Source organism: Siniperca chuatsi, linkage group LG23 (genome assembly GCF_020085105.1).
Source record: "Siniperca chuatsi isolate FFG_IHB_CAS linkage group LG23, ASM2008510v1, whole genome shotgun sequence".
Classification (NCBI taxonomy): domain Eukaryota; kingdom Metazoa; phylum Chordata; class Actinopteri; order Centrarchiformes; family Sinipercidae; genus Siniperca; species Siniperca chuatsi.
The window spans coordinates 13833469-13851298 of NC_058064.1; the positions used below are offsets into that span (position 1 = coordinate 13833469).

General features: G+C 41.1%; 1 protein-coding gene across 2 annotated transcripts in view; it reads left to right on the forward strand.

Moving 5' to 3' along the window:
• The window catches only part of cald1a (caldesmon 1a), a 341833-nt gene that overhangs the window by 98576 nt on the left and 225427 nt on the right, over positions 1-17830 (forward strand). For both annotated transcript variants that reach the window (XM_044185619.1, XM_044185616.1), the window contains exon 3: positions 10293-10412. The gene's annotated coding sequence lies outside the window, so the exon portion shown is untranslated. The remainder of the gene's footprint in view (positions 1-10292; positions 10413-17830) is intronic.

Below are 17830 nucleotides of genomic sequence, written 5' to 3' on the forward strand. Positions count from 1 at the left end.
TAAACCTGCTTACAATTAGCATGTTAACATGTTGATGTGAGCATTTAGCTGAAAGCACTGCTGTGTTTAAGTACAGCCTCACAGAGCAGCTGGCATGGCTGTAGACTTTATAAGTCACTACTCTAAGACTATTAAGAGATCTAGAAACTTAAAGCTTTGTAATCTCTTCAAGATTTTCTAAGAGATACATGTGATAAGCCAATATTCACCCTATTGATCTTTGACTACAGTTTTGCTACATTATTCTGTAGTGAATGTGCTAGTTGAATGATTCTTTCTCTAAAAAAAAAAGAAGTAAAAGAAATAATAAAATAACAAAACACTAATGTTTTAGGGTACACACTGGTTGTATGTAGTTTGTCATTAGAAATCATTTAGCTAACATTACCAATTTTTAATTAGCCTCTTAGCATTTTATTAGCCTAGCATTTCTTTGATGGTTAGGTGGTACAGTCATCAAGTTGTATTTCCTTACGCTGCCAAGCAGGCTAATCCAGCTTTGCTACCAGTGGTATTAATGGAAGGTGAAATTCCATAAAAGGAGACTTGCTGATATGAGCTGAGCCTCCCAGGGAGCACTTCCTCCCAGCCTCCCACCAAGATTGGCAGACCCAAAAGCCCCAACAATGGCCGTAATCCTAACCTGTGAGTTAGCGCTGCCTGAGAGGCTAAAATCCCTTTACTGAGCTAGTCCCTTAACAGGGCTCTGTTCCTGCTCAAATTTTACTGCCGGAACTCCTTTGGGGTGAGTCCCGACCCATTTCCACCCTTGCTCGTGGAGACAATAGAGACAGGGATTTAAAAAAAGGAAGCACAGAGAGCAGAAAAGGACAGCAGGAAGAAGCTAAATACAATATTTTGCCAATGGGTGGCCTAATCAAAGGAAGTTAAGCAGTTTAATGATGTCCCAGATGTAAATTCCACATGCTTCAAAAAATAATTTCCATCTATTGGCATGTACCATGTTCTTTCCCCTTAAGGAAACCCTGAACATCCATGAATGCACAGATTAACCATTTGTGCTAATTGTGAATATCCACGTTTAATGTGATGGATTGAGGGTATTTTAAAAAGATCCACTTCTTTACTAATTTGATAAATCCATTTGTGTATTTATTCTTTAACATGTGCAATCAGTTCTGTGTGTGTCTGCAAACAAGCTTACACATTTGTGCGTATCCACGTCTGTGTGTACATGCTACACGTGCGTATCCGCACATCTGTGCTAATCATATGTGTTCAGCTATCTGCCAGATGCAAGACGGAGTGTCTCACGTGCCTAACCTTGAGTGGTGGCCTGCGCTCGCTGCCAGCCTAATAAACTTAATGGACTCGTAGCTAACCCGGGATCAGTTCATCAGGTGGCTTCATTTCACACTGGCATTTTAAACTCCTCATATTTATGCAAATTGAGAAAGCAGGCAAGGACTAAGGCCAAGTAGTGCCGATGTTATATGTATTATTTTTGCTAAAATAGCTATTACCACTTTAAAAAGCCCAGACACACCAAGTTTTCAGCATCTAGCATACACTTTTCTCTCTTCTGTAGGTTATGCGTGTTTTTCTCTTTAAAAGTTGTGTTCTTCCTCACTGAGTTTCTCTTTGTGTGGGTGCTGTCAGTGTGCAGGGCTGCACAATGACATCACAGATGAGTCATGGCACTGACAGCCAGATTCTCATGATTCTCCCTTGTATGCTTTTGTCTTTGTATATCCTTTATCTTTTTACCTTTCTCCACCTCTTTTATTTTATTTTTTTAAGAGCATTGATGACATATGAGCAACAATGACACTGTAGCTATTTCTACATGCTTTGCTCTGGTTGTCACACACAAAAAGGAACTTGATTATTATGTGCCTTCTTGATTAATGTCCATTTAGCGTCTTAATCCACCACAATTCCAATGATCTATTCAAACCCTCCTCCACAATTCTGAAAAACTTTGTGAAGGATCTTTCATGATATAAACACCATTGCAGCATGAGCTCATTACACCACACTACTCCCATTTAAATCAGTGTTTTTTAATACAGCTCAGATTTGAGCTTATCAGAGGGACACTTGTGGTGGAGGGTTAGCAAATCTACAGCAGACTAAAGGGCACAGCAGCAGAGACAGATGTTGCAACCGCTGATGCTGCTGCTTCTGCTCATAGACACTACAGCTGTTGAGACTGCTCTGCCAAGATGATCATACCCCCCACTCAGCACAAACACACACAGTCTTATCGTCTGCTATGCTGATCGCTTGCACCATACACTGTTTTCAGCTTATTATTCTGCTCTGTGTTCCCCCAGCTTCATGCTGTTTATGTCTCTGTTGAGTTTTTATATACTGTTGATTCTCCTGCTTCCCGATGCATGTCTTTAGCCCTTTTCCAGGCTGCCAATTAAAATTAAAATTAACCCCCCGGCTTGTGTAAAGTTAGTAAATAAATTTAAAAAAATCTATCTGTCTCCATTCAATCTCTCTCCTCCTCTTCCTTGCAGTTCCCTCTCTTATCTTAAATTCCTTCATCCAACAGCTTCATTTCTCTGCAGGATGGATCCTCTCTGCCTGCTGCCGGCTGGAAAATAAATTGCTCCACAAAAGCCCAAGCAGCTCATGAAAAACCCACCTCTGCCCAGCTTAATCAATAGCAAAGCCTCTAATTAAACGCTCCTTCAGTTTCATACGCTCATACACTTCAACCTGTAATTTTCTGTACATTTCATGCGCTCGGGCTAATCTTCGCCTGCTTTCTTCAGCGGGTCAAAATTAGATTTCATTTTTCCCCCCTTATCCACACTTCTCTACCACACCACAGGAGGTGGACCTCTATAAATGTCAAGCTCCACTGTGGGTTTTGGGCTCACACAAGTTGATCATAGATTTAGAGCTCGCAATTATGTCAAAGTGCCGGGAAAAAAATTATGAAATGCCATGTCTCATGGCATCCTAAACCTCATCTTCACCCATCATTTACATAAATTAATTTCACTTAATATATTTTTTATGGACAGATCCATATTGGCCCGGTCGCATTCCATAAATCTTTCACACAAGACTGAAACCCTTGTAAACCCACCAATACTGAGCGGTGGATGTTTATTCTCATATGTCACAGTTTTTCATGCTTTTTACAGTGACAACACTACAAACCATGCAGTTTGCACTGCAGGCTGTGCTACCTGCCATATGTCAATCAGTGTTTGTAGTTAAAATGCTCATGTTGCCATAAATCTTCCACTGTATTTTTTTATGTCATTGTGCACACCACAGAGGTACAGCAATTGGCAGCTTTTTGTGTACCTTCAAAAGGAATGGGTGGAAAAATTAATAAGATGAATATCACAAAGGTCAAAACAGGAGGTGGGCTTCAAACTGACAGCTTGCCCCGGTGCGTTGATAGAGGAGGCACAGTCGCCACAGAGAACATGGAGAGTGTCATGATAAATTGCTTTGCTGAATAGCTTGGCATTTCTGGCAGACATGAAGCAGGACAGCCCAGGGATGATAAAAATGATGACGCCAGAGGATTGGTGCAAGACATCAGCCTTTAAAATCACCCTCAGCTGACACACTTGATATCAATTCTTTATGTAACATCCTCACGTAGTCAAAATGTTTCTTTTTATTAGTAAGGGGAGAAACTAAAGATTTGATTTGATCATGTTCACCTTCAAGACCTTCTACGTGCATGTTAAAATACCATTACCTATTGGTCCACCTTTTCTAATTCTGCTGTGTTAGTGGCCTTTGCTGAGCAGGTAAAACCTGACGAATGTTGGAGTGACTCCTTCGGCCCCAGCTGATTAATATCTGTTTAATCAGGGTTTAGTCTGTAACAGCTGTGAACATCCTGCTCCTCATTTATTTAGCATGTCAGTCACTTTCTTGTTGCATTTCACCATTGTTTCATGGCCCCTTTCTCCTTCAGTCTCTTTCTTCCCCACTCATGGTCTCTTTTTTGCACTCTCTCTAACTCAAAGCTATCTTTTATCCCTTATTTTCTAGCAACACCCTGCCTTATAGTCATAGATGTACAAAGTATTAAAGAAATAGTTCGACCTTTTGGGAAATACCATTATTCCCTTTCTTGCCAAGAGTTAGATAAGAAGACCGATACCACTCTCATGTCTGTACATTAAGTATGGAGCTAGAGCTAGCCTAGCTTAGCATAAAGACTGGAAGCAGGAGGAAACACCTAGCCTGACTCTCTAAAGCTCAAAAATACTCTAGGCCAGCACTACCAGCACTTCTAACACTCACTATTTAACACGTTGTATCTTGTTTGCTTAAGTTGTACTACAGGAAGTCACTGCACCCAGCTGTATACCACCAAGAAATAGTAACTCCCCCTAAAACCACAAATTGTCATTTTACATTTCTGTATCTTAGATTAAATTTAAGATACATATTAATTAGTGAGCTTTCGAAGTGTTAGTAGCCATACTTTTTAAACTCACATCTGTGACTTTACAGCCAGTATTTTACTAAAAGCTATTAAACAGCTTAGGTGGGGTTAAGCAACTTACTCAAGGGTACTTTGACAGTACCTCCTGAGAAAGGGGGAGAGCCACTTTAACACTTTTCGCTTTGGCTACTGCTATGATGTGCTATGACTCCAACAGAGTCAGATGTCATTTAAAAGTGCACCAAGATTTTCTTCTATGTTATCCAACTGCCGCTTACTCACTATGCCAAAAGGACTTTATCGTATCAATCTGCATCAGAGGGTCAAAACCACCAAAGCTCTCTTCAAGCTGCATTTTCTCCCTTTCTTTCTTCTTATCCTCTGTGATAAATCACACCATCTGCTTCGAAAGCACACCACCTGGATCTGGGAGCCCCCTTAAGAAGAAGATTTCTTTAAGGTTTTCCCAGAAAATGGACATTTCTTTGCACATTCGCATCTAAAATCCCACCATAGAATTAAAAAAATAAGTTTCAGATAGTACCCGATGGTCTTAAGGTTGACCAAAAAAATAGTGGATTAAATATAAAACCAAAATTATTTTAGTAATTTAAACCTGAGTCAGATTGGGATCAGCTAAGTCCCCGGTTGCAGCTGTTGCTGTTTGTTGTATGTGTTTTGTTTTTTTACTCTGGTAATCTGCGCTCTGTAGGGACGCAAGGAGAGCTCGCTCTGAAAGGTTTTGCCCGAAGATAAATTGGGTAACCTTCTTCTGTCATTAGTAATACCTTTTCCACTGGTGAACAGCAAGATGGAGCAGGCAATGGAGGGAGGGACGAGAAGGCAAGGGGGTGTGGGGGAGGGGATGAGAGCCAGGAGTCAGCAGTAATTAGCCATGAAACAAAAGCCCGCTCGGCTCAGTTATGGCTTGAGTTTCACACCTTGAGCCATCTCTCCGTGCCTCCGAGGCTCAGAGCTCAGCAAGGGCTGTGACTGCTGTGAGGTGTCCAGCTGAAACACAGAGCAGACCTGCAGCAGCCCTGTCCTAGCTCTGTCTTCAATCCATCACGCCGCCTCCACACTTCTCTCATTCTGGCCGTCTGGCAGGGAGGTGCTTAATCTGGCTGACTTGTCATGTCTGTCTGGGGCACATGATTATAGATCCCACTAGAGTCATGGGTAGAAGCAACTTCACAGGTGAAACAACTTTACTAACGCAACGTGCTCTGTCATCTCTGTTATTTGCTGTATTTTGCTGATTGTTGTGTTAAATGAATAGTTCTACATTTTCCCTTTCTTGCTGAGAGTTAGATGAGAAGACTGATACCATTCTCATGTGCGGTACGTAAGAAGCTACGTAGAGCCATGAAGCACTTAGCATAGTTTAGCTTAGCCAAAGTAAGCTAAGTAATAGTTATAGCACACAGCTCCCCAAAAAGCCACAACTTGTCATTTTCACATTCTTGTTTGTGTACTGATAAAACAAAGGAGATACAACATGCTAATTAGGGACCTTTTAGAAATGTTGGTAAGCACATGTTTGAACTTTGACAGGAGCCACACTAGCTAGCTACAGTAGCTGGTTTTCCCTTGCTTCCAGTCTTTACACTAAGCTAAGCTAGCCTGCTGGTAGCCTTGCTAGCAAGTTAACTATACCCCCAGTGGCCCATGTGTATCTGTTAGAGTTTGCAGTTCTAGGTGTGTACTGAGCAAGCATTATCGCAATCTGGGTGCTGAAAATGCAGTTGAACTGCTTTCGCTTTCCTCTTCAAAACCAGATCCAAGTGGGGGGCTCTGCACAAGCATCCCTCCCACCTCCACGACTGCACTGTTTTCTGGGAAAGGCCTGCGTTGACAGGCCCTTCATTAGAGTCTTTGTCCTGGAAGAGCCTACTACATAATTAATGTCTCCATGATGGATTACATGGGTGGGTTACAAACAGCAAAGAGGTCGGCAGAAAACGGGAGAATTGATGCAAGGCTATTTTCCCTATCAAACACACCTACTGTGTGCCCCTTCTGCACTGGCACCAAAATTGCTGATTAGAAAGTCACAATATTTACAACAGTGGTAACTAAAGTACAGGTGCAAATGAAAATTAACCCCCTGTGCCTTTACTTTCCTGATTATTCTTTGTGTCTACGTGTGGGAATGGAAGGCGGCTGCGGCCCGACAAATGATCATCTTTATTGCGATTCTCACAGTTGGGGCTTTGGGTGGATGTCAACCATTAATCAAAGCCATCGTTAATGATGCAGAAAGCGCTGTGGAAATTAAACCCCTTCTGTTCCCCTTTCCATAACGTTGAGGTGCACTGTGCTCGAGCTGGTACGATGAAGACTGTGGCTCTGTCAAGAGTAAAATATCTTATTGTACTTGTTCTTTTTCTTCATTTTCTTAATTAAAAAAATTCATAAGTTTACTTCATTTTCACGGTCAGTTCTATAAGTATTAGCCACAAGTTAGCTGCTACTTTCATGCTATTGAGTAGTAATGAGCTTCAGGGTTCAGTTTAATGATTTTAACATTTGAATGCTAGGATAAACATCAATTTGCTGACTTTCCTCACAACCTCTAGGCTATGTTTTAATAAAACAAACTAAATCAGAACTAATTGCAACACATGGCTTTTTACATAAGAGATCAAGTGGGCTCAAATGGAATGGCATCTAATTGAAAGTGCAAGGAATATTTGATCTCAGTGTTTTGATTTAATACCGTCACCAGGGAGGCCAAGCGCAATATTCTCCACTATTTCCGAGGTTTTTGGAAATGTAGTTTAAATCTGACAGGAACTGCTTGGCAAAAAATCCTGCATGTCTTAAAGTTGTAAGAATCCCGGTATCCTGAGCCTTCCTGATGCACCTCAGTCATCTCACTGGCAGTTTTCGAGATTTCAATTCAAATAATTTCATCTGCATCTTGCCAGTATTTGTAGTACAGTCTAGCGTACAAGTGAATGAAGTGACTGGCTCAATTATACATTTACTTAGACAAGTAATAAAGCGCTAACACTCTCTGCCAAAGCTGGGGCTGATTATACTGGCTGTACAAGCTGTTTTCCCAGCCTCCTGTTCTTCCCCTCTCACTGATCAAGACATTCATCCCAAAGAGAGGCACACTTATTGGAGCGACTGCAACTCCCAGCACTACACTGATACACCTTCAGAAGCCCCTCCTTACCTTTTTTACCCAATGAAAAAGTGCATGTTTTTTCCCTCACATGGGGTTCTACTCTTCAGAATACAGTATGTAAGCTTACTTTTCCAACATCCTCATATGATGACACTATCAGTCCAACCTCTAAGCGTGCCTCACGTCTACAGACGTGATAAGCTTTATCAGGCCTATCAGGCTTTACCAGGCTTTGGTTTTTTTGCTCACTAGTCCCAAGGTTATGAAAAAAAAAATCCATATTTCTCTCAAAGGATATGCTGGCATGTTTTTTTATTTTACCATCACCCACATCAAAATAACTTCACAAGAGATGATGCAATTCTATTTCCATGGTGAAAAAACCCAAACATTTTCTCTTTGCTCGTTGCATGTCTCCCAGTTGATGAAAGCATGTTAAAGCAAGTCCCATTTGTTTGTGAAGGGTTGCCGCATAAAAGAGCATCTCTTATGAGCTACAGTACAAAAAGGCACTGGGAAAATCCTGAATGCATGATGCACAAACCGCTTTTACATGAGATCTCAATAACATCCATGACATTTTCTGATTTTAATTCATATGACTGACGTATTTCTCTTTTTTTGCAAAGGATGCAGTCCTCTGGGATAAAGCTGTCTTTACATGTTCATACAGACTGGATCTGAACTTGTATACCTCCATTCTACATTTACTAAGCCTTCTTTCCCTTCAAGCACTCCAAAACTACCAACCACCATAAGGTATAAGATCCTCCGGGAGGCCATTTCTCCTGCCCTACTGCAAGAGTGAGACAGACTGACTGAAGAGTTTCTGATTGAATTGACAGCTTATGACTAGTGCTCGGCTGCCGCATTTGGCAAACGGCGACAGGAAGAGATTCTATCCCGAAGTTAACGCTCCACTAATTGGACATGCATGCATGAGAGAGAGGGCTTCATTTAAAACCAATTAGCAAACTCGATAGTCTTAAATTAACCTGTGCTAGATTCAAGCCATGCTTATTTGCATTCCCTGTAACCTCCCTCTTTCGCTCACAATCACACACTCACTCACTTTGACACATGCTCTGCTTTGTTGCTAATACTTTAGCAGCTATCACTTGATCATACACAGTTTCTGAAAGGTAATGGTATTGACACGTTTTTGTTCTTACTGCAGAGTTATGACTGGAGGATGACAGCAGCTCTTCCAATTAACACTGCAGTACGTTTGGGTGCAAATGATTGTTCGTCACTTCACCATAATGTGTCTTTATGAAAATGGATACCTGAAAACTGCACATGCTGTAAAAGTCATCTGCTAACCGTGCAGTGCGAAGATAACATCTGTGGAAGCGCTCTTATGGTAGACTCAGTAATCCATAAAAGAAACTACCCCAGCTGTTCGGAATGAACTCTAACTATTTTAAGAGTCATGCAAGAGATTTTGGAATTACCTACTTTTTTATCCATTCACAAATGTATGCAAATATCTGTTTTGCGTTTTCAGTTAAAGGACAATGTTTTGGATGAAAGGATTAATTCCACCAAGAGCAGGGAGAGTCAATATGTGGTCAAATGGTCATATGCACTAAAACACTGTAGCTCAATACAAGTCCTTTCCTGGCCTCTGGTTGCCAGGGAAACATCTGAGCTGTGTGTGTGTGTGTGTGTGTGTGTTTGAATGTGTTTGTACTTGTGTAATTACACACATGCAGCTGGCACCATCTGTGTGAGGTTTTTTTTATTCAACCATGGATGTATGGCTGTGACTATTGTATTCATTTACCTCCTACCCTATTTTTAACGTAGTGTGAGGCAGCGATGAGGGTGATTGGAATGGGGGTCTAGTAATGAACATAAAGCAGACCTAATATGACCACTAACTATCCTGTCTCTGTGTAAACACAAATAGGAAAATGCTTTGTATTAATAGGACTAAATATGTTTGTAAGTATATGACATCTAAGTATACAGTGAGCCGTTTTTATGGAAGACATTTTGTCATGTCACAGTAGGAAAAGCACAGGGATCAATAATAAAATGAATGATGGCTGAATTCCATGTAGCTGCTTCGATTTCAGGGTCCAGGTATTGTGCAGGCTTTGGAAAGACCAGAGCCTATAGTTCATGTTATTGGTAACACCTGTGCTTTTTCCTACTATGACAAGTCAAAATCAAAATGTATGCTGTGAAAAAGCTAGGACTCTCCTAATAGGGGCCACGATTTTTTTTTTTTTTTTTTTCCATGTTCAAGCATTTAAATGAACTTTTTAAATGTTTTTATATGCTGACCTCTTTGGTTGAAAGTTTCAAGCCTGTTTCACCTCTGACCACACCCAGCACCACTGATAGGTGTGGTTGAGTGTGGTCAGAAGTGAGCTCTGTTGAACCTATAACCAAACCCAACAGTGATGTCACGGGTTCCTGGATTACACCTGTACATCACTGCAGCAAGGTGAGAAGTTAAACCACTGAAGGTCAGCAAAAACAAGATTTTCAGGGGGTGTTAAGTTACTCTTTATGGTCTTGCAAAGTCTGAAAATTTCCAGTACTACAAAGGAAGATTTTGTGCAGACTTCCATATTTCCATGTTTTCCTCATATTGGTATAGTAAATTAGTATGAACTACAAGGTGCTGAAACAATAAGTTGACACCCAGAGGAAATGTACTTTACATTAATTTTGTGACAGCGAAGCTGCAGAACTTGGCCATACTTCAGACGGTGAATCCTTTTTCTTTATCTTCTCTGTTCACACAAGGTGATGCTGACGTGCGTGGCCAATTGGATCAAGCGGATGCACTGATTTTGACTTCAGGGAAGAGCTACAGTTACTCATGCGGATGGACTGATGCCATACTGAGAGAGCTGACTGGTGGAGGTAGGATATGAGTCTCTCTGTCAGTGGCAGAGGAGAGGGGGAGTCGGATCTAATGAGGAGAGACGTTTCTGCTTTACCCTCTCCTCCCCTCAGTCACATATCAAAGGGTTGAATGCTGTGATGAATCCACACCTTACATATTTCCAGTACAGACACTACTGCATGTGCACTTTAGCTCACACACTAGAAACTGTGCTGAGCTGTCTGCTACTAGAGGGACTGTCACATCCTCAGTATGTAAGTACATATTCGTCACCCTGATTTTTGTTCCAAAAATTCACTCAGTATGTTGGATGTATGAATAGGTGACTGTTATGTCAATTAGACTGTAGGAAAGTGAACAGTGAGGCAGCAACAACAGTAACAATGGATTACATGCATCGTTTCCTGTGAATCCCCTGTGCGTAGGTAGGCAATTTAAATCCAGCGGGAATGGCGGACTCTGCCAGTAACAATGAAAGCTGCTACATAGAGAGGTAATTATGGAATGTAAATACACTGAATAGCAACCATGACAACCATAAATAGCATATAAAACAGGGTTTGATTTCATAAAAATCTTAAGGATTACAACTTTAACTAGAAACTGTGTAACATAACATCAGTAAACAGCACACAGTACTAGGGCTGCAACTAATGACTTGTTTCATTGTCGATTCATTTGGCGACTATTTTTCTGATTAATCAGGTAATTGTACATTATATAAAATCTCAGAATTTAGTGAAGAATGCTCATCACAGTTTTCCAAAACCGAAGTTGTCAGCCAAAACAGTCCAAACTTCCAAAATATTCAGTCTATTATCATATAAAAAAAGAACAGAAAATCCTCCCATTTGAGAAGCCGGAGGCTGGATGAATAACTTAAACGAGTAATCAATTATCAAAATATTTGTAGAATCTTTTTTCACATAATCAATGAAACATGAATGCATTATACATGTGTTTGTGATATAGAGGAGGAAGAGAATATGCACATTTCCATGAGCGTGTGTGTGTGAGGGAGAGATCTGTAGCACTTTACGGTTGTTGTTTTGTCATATCCCCTCCCCTCTTCCTGTGTGGCATTCTGTCAGAGCCAGCCGAGTGACATTTTCAGGCAGCTGAACTCCGGGACCTTTCAGTGTCACCCTCTGTTGTCGTTTCTGACTGCTACAGCCCAGACAATGATGCACTCGCACTGTGGGGGGAAAATGATATACAGCCATCCTCAAGGTCTGCCTGACTCAAAGTTGTTTTTCCACTGCTCCATCAAACCCGCTTTTGTTGGCACAGAATACCACTCACAGCTGTGATGAAAAACAAAAAAAAAAGACTTTTTAGAGATGTAATATGTACTCAAGAATTGAGAAGAAGATATACACAACTTTAGCGTTTGATATTTGCTATTCACTGATGCTGATGCAAATATGAGGAATAAGTGCAATACTTACATTCCCTACAAAACATGATTCCCAGTTGGAGTTTCTTTTTCTGCCAAATCAAGAATCGCCAAGCCTAAAAAAATTTAAAATCATCATCACTATCTCCTCATAGTTCATCATGTTACAGTTTGCAAGCCCCATCGTGGACTGTTTAATTGCCCCTGACAAAATCAAATAGGCTTGGCCCCTGAGGGAGTGTATAACTGCACGCATCTTATCCATAAATCAGGTGCATAGGGCCGATGCAAGGTGGCATTGGCAGTTATATAGGAGCCTCGGCTGAATCACATGCCTGCTGTGAGGAAATGGACCTGTCAGAAGCGCCGTGAAATAGTGCTGCTCTTGCGTCACTGACACCTCTGCTCCTTTATTTCATTGTCATACTGGAACAAAGTGTGTGTGTGTGTAATGCACCATACAGGCAACAGGTGTAGCTGAAACAATTTCCAGTTTGTGCGTTTTTAAGATTCAAACACATGTTCAAGCAGTCACACACACCTGCTTGCCTCTGACTACCACTTCAATGAGAATTATCTATGAGGGTTCAAACTCTTTCTCAGAAGACAACCTGGGACTATTCAGCCTAACTAAAATACAAATCTGCTACCAACAGAAAACTGTGCCGCTGCATTATCCTATACCCAATCTACATTCACCTATTTCTGGGTTCTCAATCAGCTCTGTGAGTGTGGGGTTCAGTACAGCTGCCTTTAACCATGTTCTCCTTTATTGATTTGAGTCTGGCTGTAACATTGTATCAGGGCTTTGCAAAGTTCTCGGCTGCATTAAGTCCTGGTCCTAATTGAAGCCTCCCAGAGGCTAACTGGCTCAATTGCTCCGACATGTCAAAAAGCATCAGTCAGTTAAATGGGGCTGGGAGATGGAGGGCCGTTATTGCTGCTGCTGCTGCTGCCTGCAGGCTGTGACCTTGTGGTGAGACTGATCTTAAAGTGTCTCCTCTAAACTTGCTGCTTCCCTTGATCGTCCAAGTTCTGTTCTTGACTAGGGTATCCACCGGTGTGTGTGTGTGTGTGTGTGTGTGTGTGTGTGTGTGTGTGAACGCATGTGCGTTTGTATGTATGTTCAATCGCATGATGTAGGCATGTGTGAGGATGTACACAGATTTCTGAGGCCCAAGGCTCTGGAGTAAAATTAATAACAGTTGTTCTGAGTGGCTGGTGATCCTGCAGCAAATCCTCTCAAAGATTCATCCTGGGCTGGTGGTGATGGACAATTACATCGCTGGATCTGCCAGGAGATAGGGGCCAGAGCATACAGTGTTGTATGTAAGGGACTACAGAATGTTGCCATAGTAACGCAGAGGCGATGACAAGTTGTGATAAGCAACAGAGTTTGTGTTCACTGTAGATATCAAGTTACTTTACAGCTAATGTACTGTGAGCCATGAATGTGTCTAAAAATGCTTAAGTCATATTTACACAATGTAATGTTTGTGATATTGAAGCTGTAAAGAAGCACCACTGCAAGATTTTTACTACTCTAGTAAGTAGTCTTTGAGCTTTCACTTTTGATACTGCTTTCTCAGTTTTAGCAAGGTGAGGGGACTAGTGGATGACTTCAGAAAGAAGAGGCTACAGACACCTCTCAGCATTGAGGGGAAGAGGTAGACATGGTGAAGTCTCAAGTACCCATACATACATACCAGCGCTATCCAGACTGGTCTAAAAACTTGTATGCCACTATTAAATCAGTGGCGGCCAGTGTGCTGTTCACTGTTGTGTGCAGAAGAGGCAGTACTGAGATGGGGGAGGCAAGCAGAATAAACAAACTGGTTTTTACAAAAAGGCTGGCTGCTACAGCCTGAAGGCAGTAGCAGGGCGGAGTGCGCAGACCAAATTGAAATCTGTCCTACACAAAACCATCTACCCCCTCTCTGGTGAGCTGATGTCGTAAAAGAACACCTCCAGCCTCTGGCTTTTACCCCCAAGGTGCAACATGAAGTGCTTTAGGCGCTCTGTTGTGCCAACAGCAATCAGAGTGTACAATACCTGTTGTGTGAATGGCTCCACTCACAGCCAAGGATGGTGCTGATGCAGGGCACCTCTACTTACTGTATAAACTAACCTGGAACACCTATGCTCTGAAATGGTTTATTTCGCATTGGTTAGAGATCTCATATATAACTGTTGATATGAAAGCATATCACTTTTTCCTTAAAAAATGACCACTTCTGCTGCTTCAAATAGTGCTGCTGCACATTTTGTGCATCTTATTAAAGGGGTACTCTGGCAATTTAATATTGCACTTCCATAAAATCTTTGGACTCCCAAGTAACAGATTAAAAAAAGAATTGTCAAAATTGAAGCAGCAGTGGCCGAGAGATCCTGATTTTTAGTCTCTCATATGGGTCAAGCTCCAAAAACACCGGATCCTACACTTCCCATAATGCAACTCAATAGCGTCTTACTTTAGATCTCTCTCCTAAATGCCCACATCATTCAAACCCCACATCTTCACTTTGTAACACAGGCTTTCTTTTATTGTACAGTTAGTCATATGCCTGAGTGTTACTGTGTAGTGCTGTCTAGGTGCTCAGTTGACAGTGTAAGGTCATGGACATCCATGCGAATGAAGCTATGCTGACCTTAAAAAGTTCACCTTTTGCCACCAAAGTGCTGTGGTAGCACAGTGAATGTCACTCATCAAAATATATAATTTATGCGCTGACTTAGCCTCTGCAGAAAACCAGTCAGCTTCGCCCTAAAATGTGGATGTGCGGTACACAAACGCCAAGTTGGCTCTTTCCAATTTAACTTCTGCCATCATATAAATGCAGAACAGTTTTCTCTAATCCAGGGGAAAAGGAAACTGGTTATAGTGTAGTTCTCCTGAGGAGTGTCTATTGCATTACATATGATCCAAAATGCACACCCAGAGCGCAGTTCCCAGGCACCTAATAACAGTTCTTTGCTATATATATATATATATATATATATATATATATATATATATATATATATATATATATATATATATATATAATATACTGTTCTATAGGAAAAAGCAGTTTGATGTCATAATAATAAACCTTCTATATCTGTGCAGTGATAGAAAGCCATGCAGACAGTTTCTTACTGAAATTCTGAATAACCTGACAATGCATTAGTTACTGCTAGGTTTTAAATTCAGTTCAACAGAAGAATCTTTATGAACGATACCTAACTGTCAGTAGTTAGCTACAGCAGCTGCTGGTTGCAACGTAAACTTTTTGTCTTTGTCAAACATTGCAATTAAACAAATTAACATGGAAACAAATGCTGAACATATATTACACTGTCCTGCTTGTACTCCACCGGCTGTCAGTAATTTTCCATCCATGTTATCCAGTTATCAGCAAACATTACCATAAACCTGACACCAAAATTAGGATGTCACAGCCCCAAAACAGTGCATCATTTAGGAACATTCTGATATTGTTATTTTACTTATGGATATATAATCTAATTTAGGTTGTTCTAGCTGTTTAGCAACTTTGGGGTTAGGATATAGATAGGTCTAGGTTTGCGATTGAAGTTCAGCAGTAGGTGCATGAGTGGCAGTATCTCACAGGTACACTTTCTACTTGACTGATGCTGAAAGATTATGGCTTCATAGTCTTTCCCTGTCAGCCACTGTACCAGTATGGTGGATAGAGATGCTGGAGGGGCCTTTGCTTACACAGCGCTGTTTGCCTGGACCTGGCTATTGACACGGGCCATAAATCACCCTCTAATATTTTTATTTTAACTCATTTGAGCTGAGCGGCGACGCATGACAATGTGTGCATAATGGGGATTGCTAGAATCGGCTTGGCAGAGACACAGGCTCTGTTTGGACTGGCTTAAAGTGCAACCCTCATGACCTTGCCGCAATGTGTGACATCAAGATTATGTGAAAAGGGCAATTGAAGACAAGTCAAATGCAGCCTTTAAGTAAGGACTCGCCCCCCCAATGTCATTGTGGAAGCTCCAGTCCTACATAAATCCGGTGCTAGTATTTAAATGCCTTCCACAGTTTTTAAATGGTAAAAACTGTCAAGTTGCATTAAGAAACCTCAAACTCTCAAATGCTTTTTCCATCCCCTGAACATTTGTACAATTAAATCAGACTTAAGACTTGCCAAACACTTTGCCTCAAAAGCGGTACAACTTCTAAAGCAGCTACATCTTTTGCCTTGGTTGTTCACTTCATATTTGACCCCGGAACCCCAACAATCTCCCTCCCCAGCACAGTGACTGGGGCTGAAGTTGCCCTCGTTGCCATCATGTCCTGACCTTCGCTGCCTTAGCTTGTCACAACTCTTATCAAATGCTATCTGATGGCACCGCAGGGCCCGAAGCAAGCAAACACTGATACAATCTGTCTGGCTGGTTAAGGAGAAGCCACTCCTCTCCCCTCTGCTTTTATTTATTTATTTTTTTCCCCTCCTTTCCATCAACACCTGTGGTGGCTTAAGGGAAACTCAGTGCTCCGTCTGTGTCTTTCATCTCTGTGTTTTTGTTTGTGCAAGTTTACATATCTGGATGTCTCATTTTGAATGTGTGGATATGTGTGTTTGCAGGTCCATGTGTGCATGATGAAGAAATGGGATCATGCTTAAAGGAATAGTTTATAGAGAAGAGAAGATTGGTTTTTGTGGGGTTACACTAGAAAAAACGTCCCCTTCACAATAGCACATTTGCTGTGTAGAATTTCTTCACTACATGGGAGCCAGTCCCTACTATATCAGAGTGTAAAGAGTGTATCAGAGGGAAAAGCTAGCGGCTCTGTCCTGCTCTTTATTAGATTTGTGGAAGTTTACACTCCAGCAACCCCGGCCAAACTCCAAAAATTGTATCTCCTGTAACGTTAAAAGTGAAACATACCAACGGTAATGCATTAATCTAACTTCTGTCTTGCTTCTCCAAGTATGTAAGCTAAGCAGTCAAACAGGGTTATTTTAGCATGTAATAAGGAAAAATGTATGATCAGACTCAACACATACATCATACTTAATAATAGGATAGTTTTTATTTTTATTTCCATGACTTCTACATGGATCGTCTGCTGGTAAGGAAGCTGACTTTTTGTCTGGGACATGTAGCTTTAACCTCCCGCACGACATCATGTATGTAGCCATGAACAGCATATTTAAGAGCCCTTGAGTCAGCGGGAAACATTAAAAAGTCATCCGGAGACAGCATTTTAACCATGGAGCAAACATTAGTTTAATTAGCTAGTTAGCTACAGCTGATAAAACCTGCTTTTGTCTACCTGTGTGTGAAATCAAGGGCCCTTTGTTTAAAAAAATTACTAAGAATTTTGAATCTTAAAGAGTTGTGAATCTGCCACCGTTCTTATAAACTGTATATGCCATGCAAGAATGGAAAACTTGATAGGCGTAGCAACAGTAACTAAGGGGGGTGGAGCTTAAAGAGTAGATAAGTTATGGGGGGGGTTATGTGCCAGACTATTCTTGGCTGGGAGCAGTTACTTCACACTTGGTTTGTTCTGTTAGTATGATGAAGTCTGTACTTGTTTACAGAAGTTTTCTTGTTCATACATCAGCATTAAATGAAGCAATAAGATATACCCAAGGCTATTAAGCAGTTATTTCACCCTTTCAAAACAGACACTTGCTGTAAATTGTACCCAATGGGACAATGGAGTTTGGAAAAGCATAAAACATAATCTCACAACAGACAGAAGTCTACAAGACATATTAAATCAAGCATTTTAAAAACGCATTAAGACACAAAAAAATGAAAAGGAGATTGCATTTCATCAGTTACAGAGGAGTAGGTTTGTCCTACGGAATGCATCCATAAAAGAATATCTGTTTTCATGATCCCCTGTACAACTTCAGCAAACCTTGCCATGTGTTGGGTTTTGTGTGTGGGAACCTGACTTATAGTACAAAATGTAACCTTGTATTTCAATCCACACAGATGTTTGCAGGGAAATATAAAACTAAAGGAGGACGCTGCTAATGCATCATCCCACGCACATATCATTCA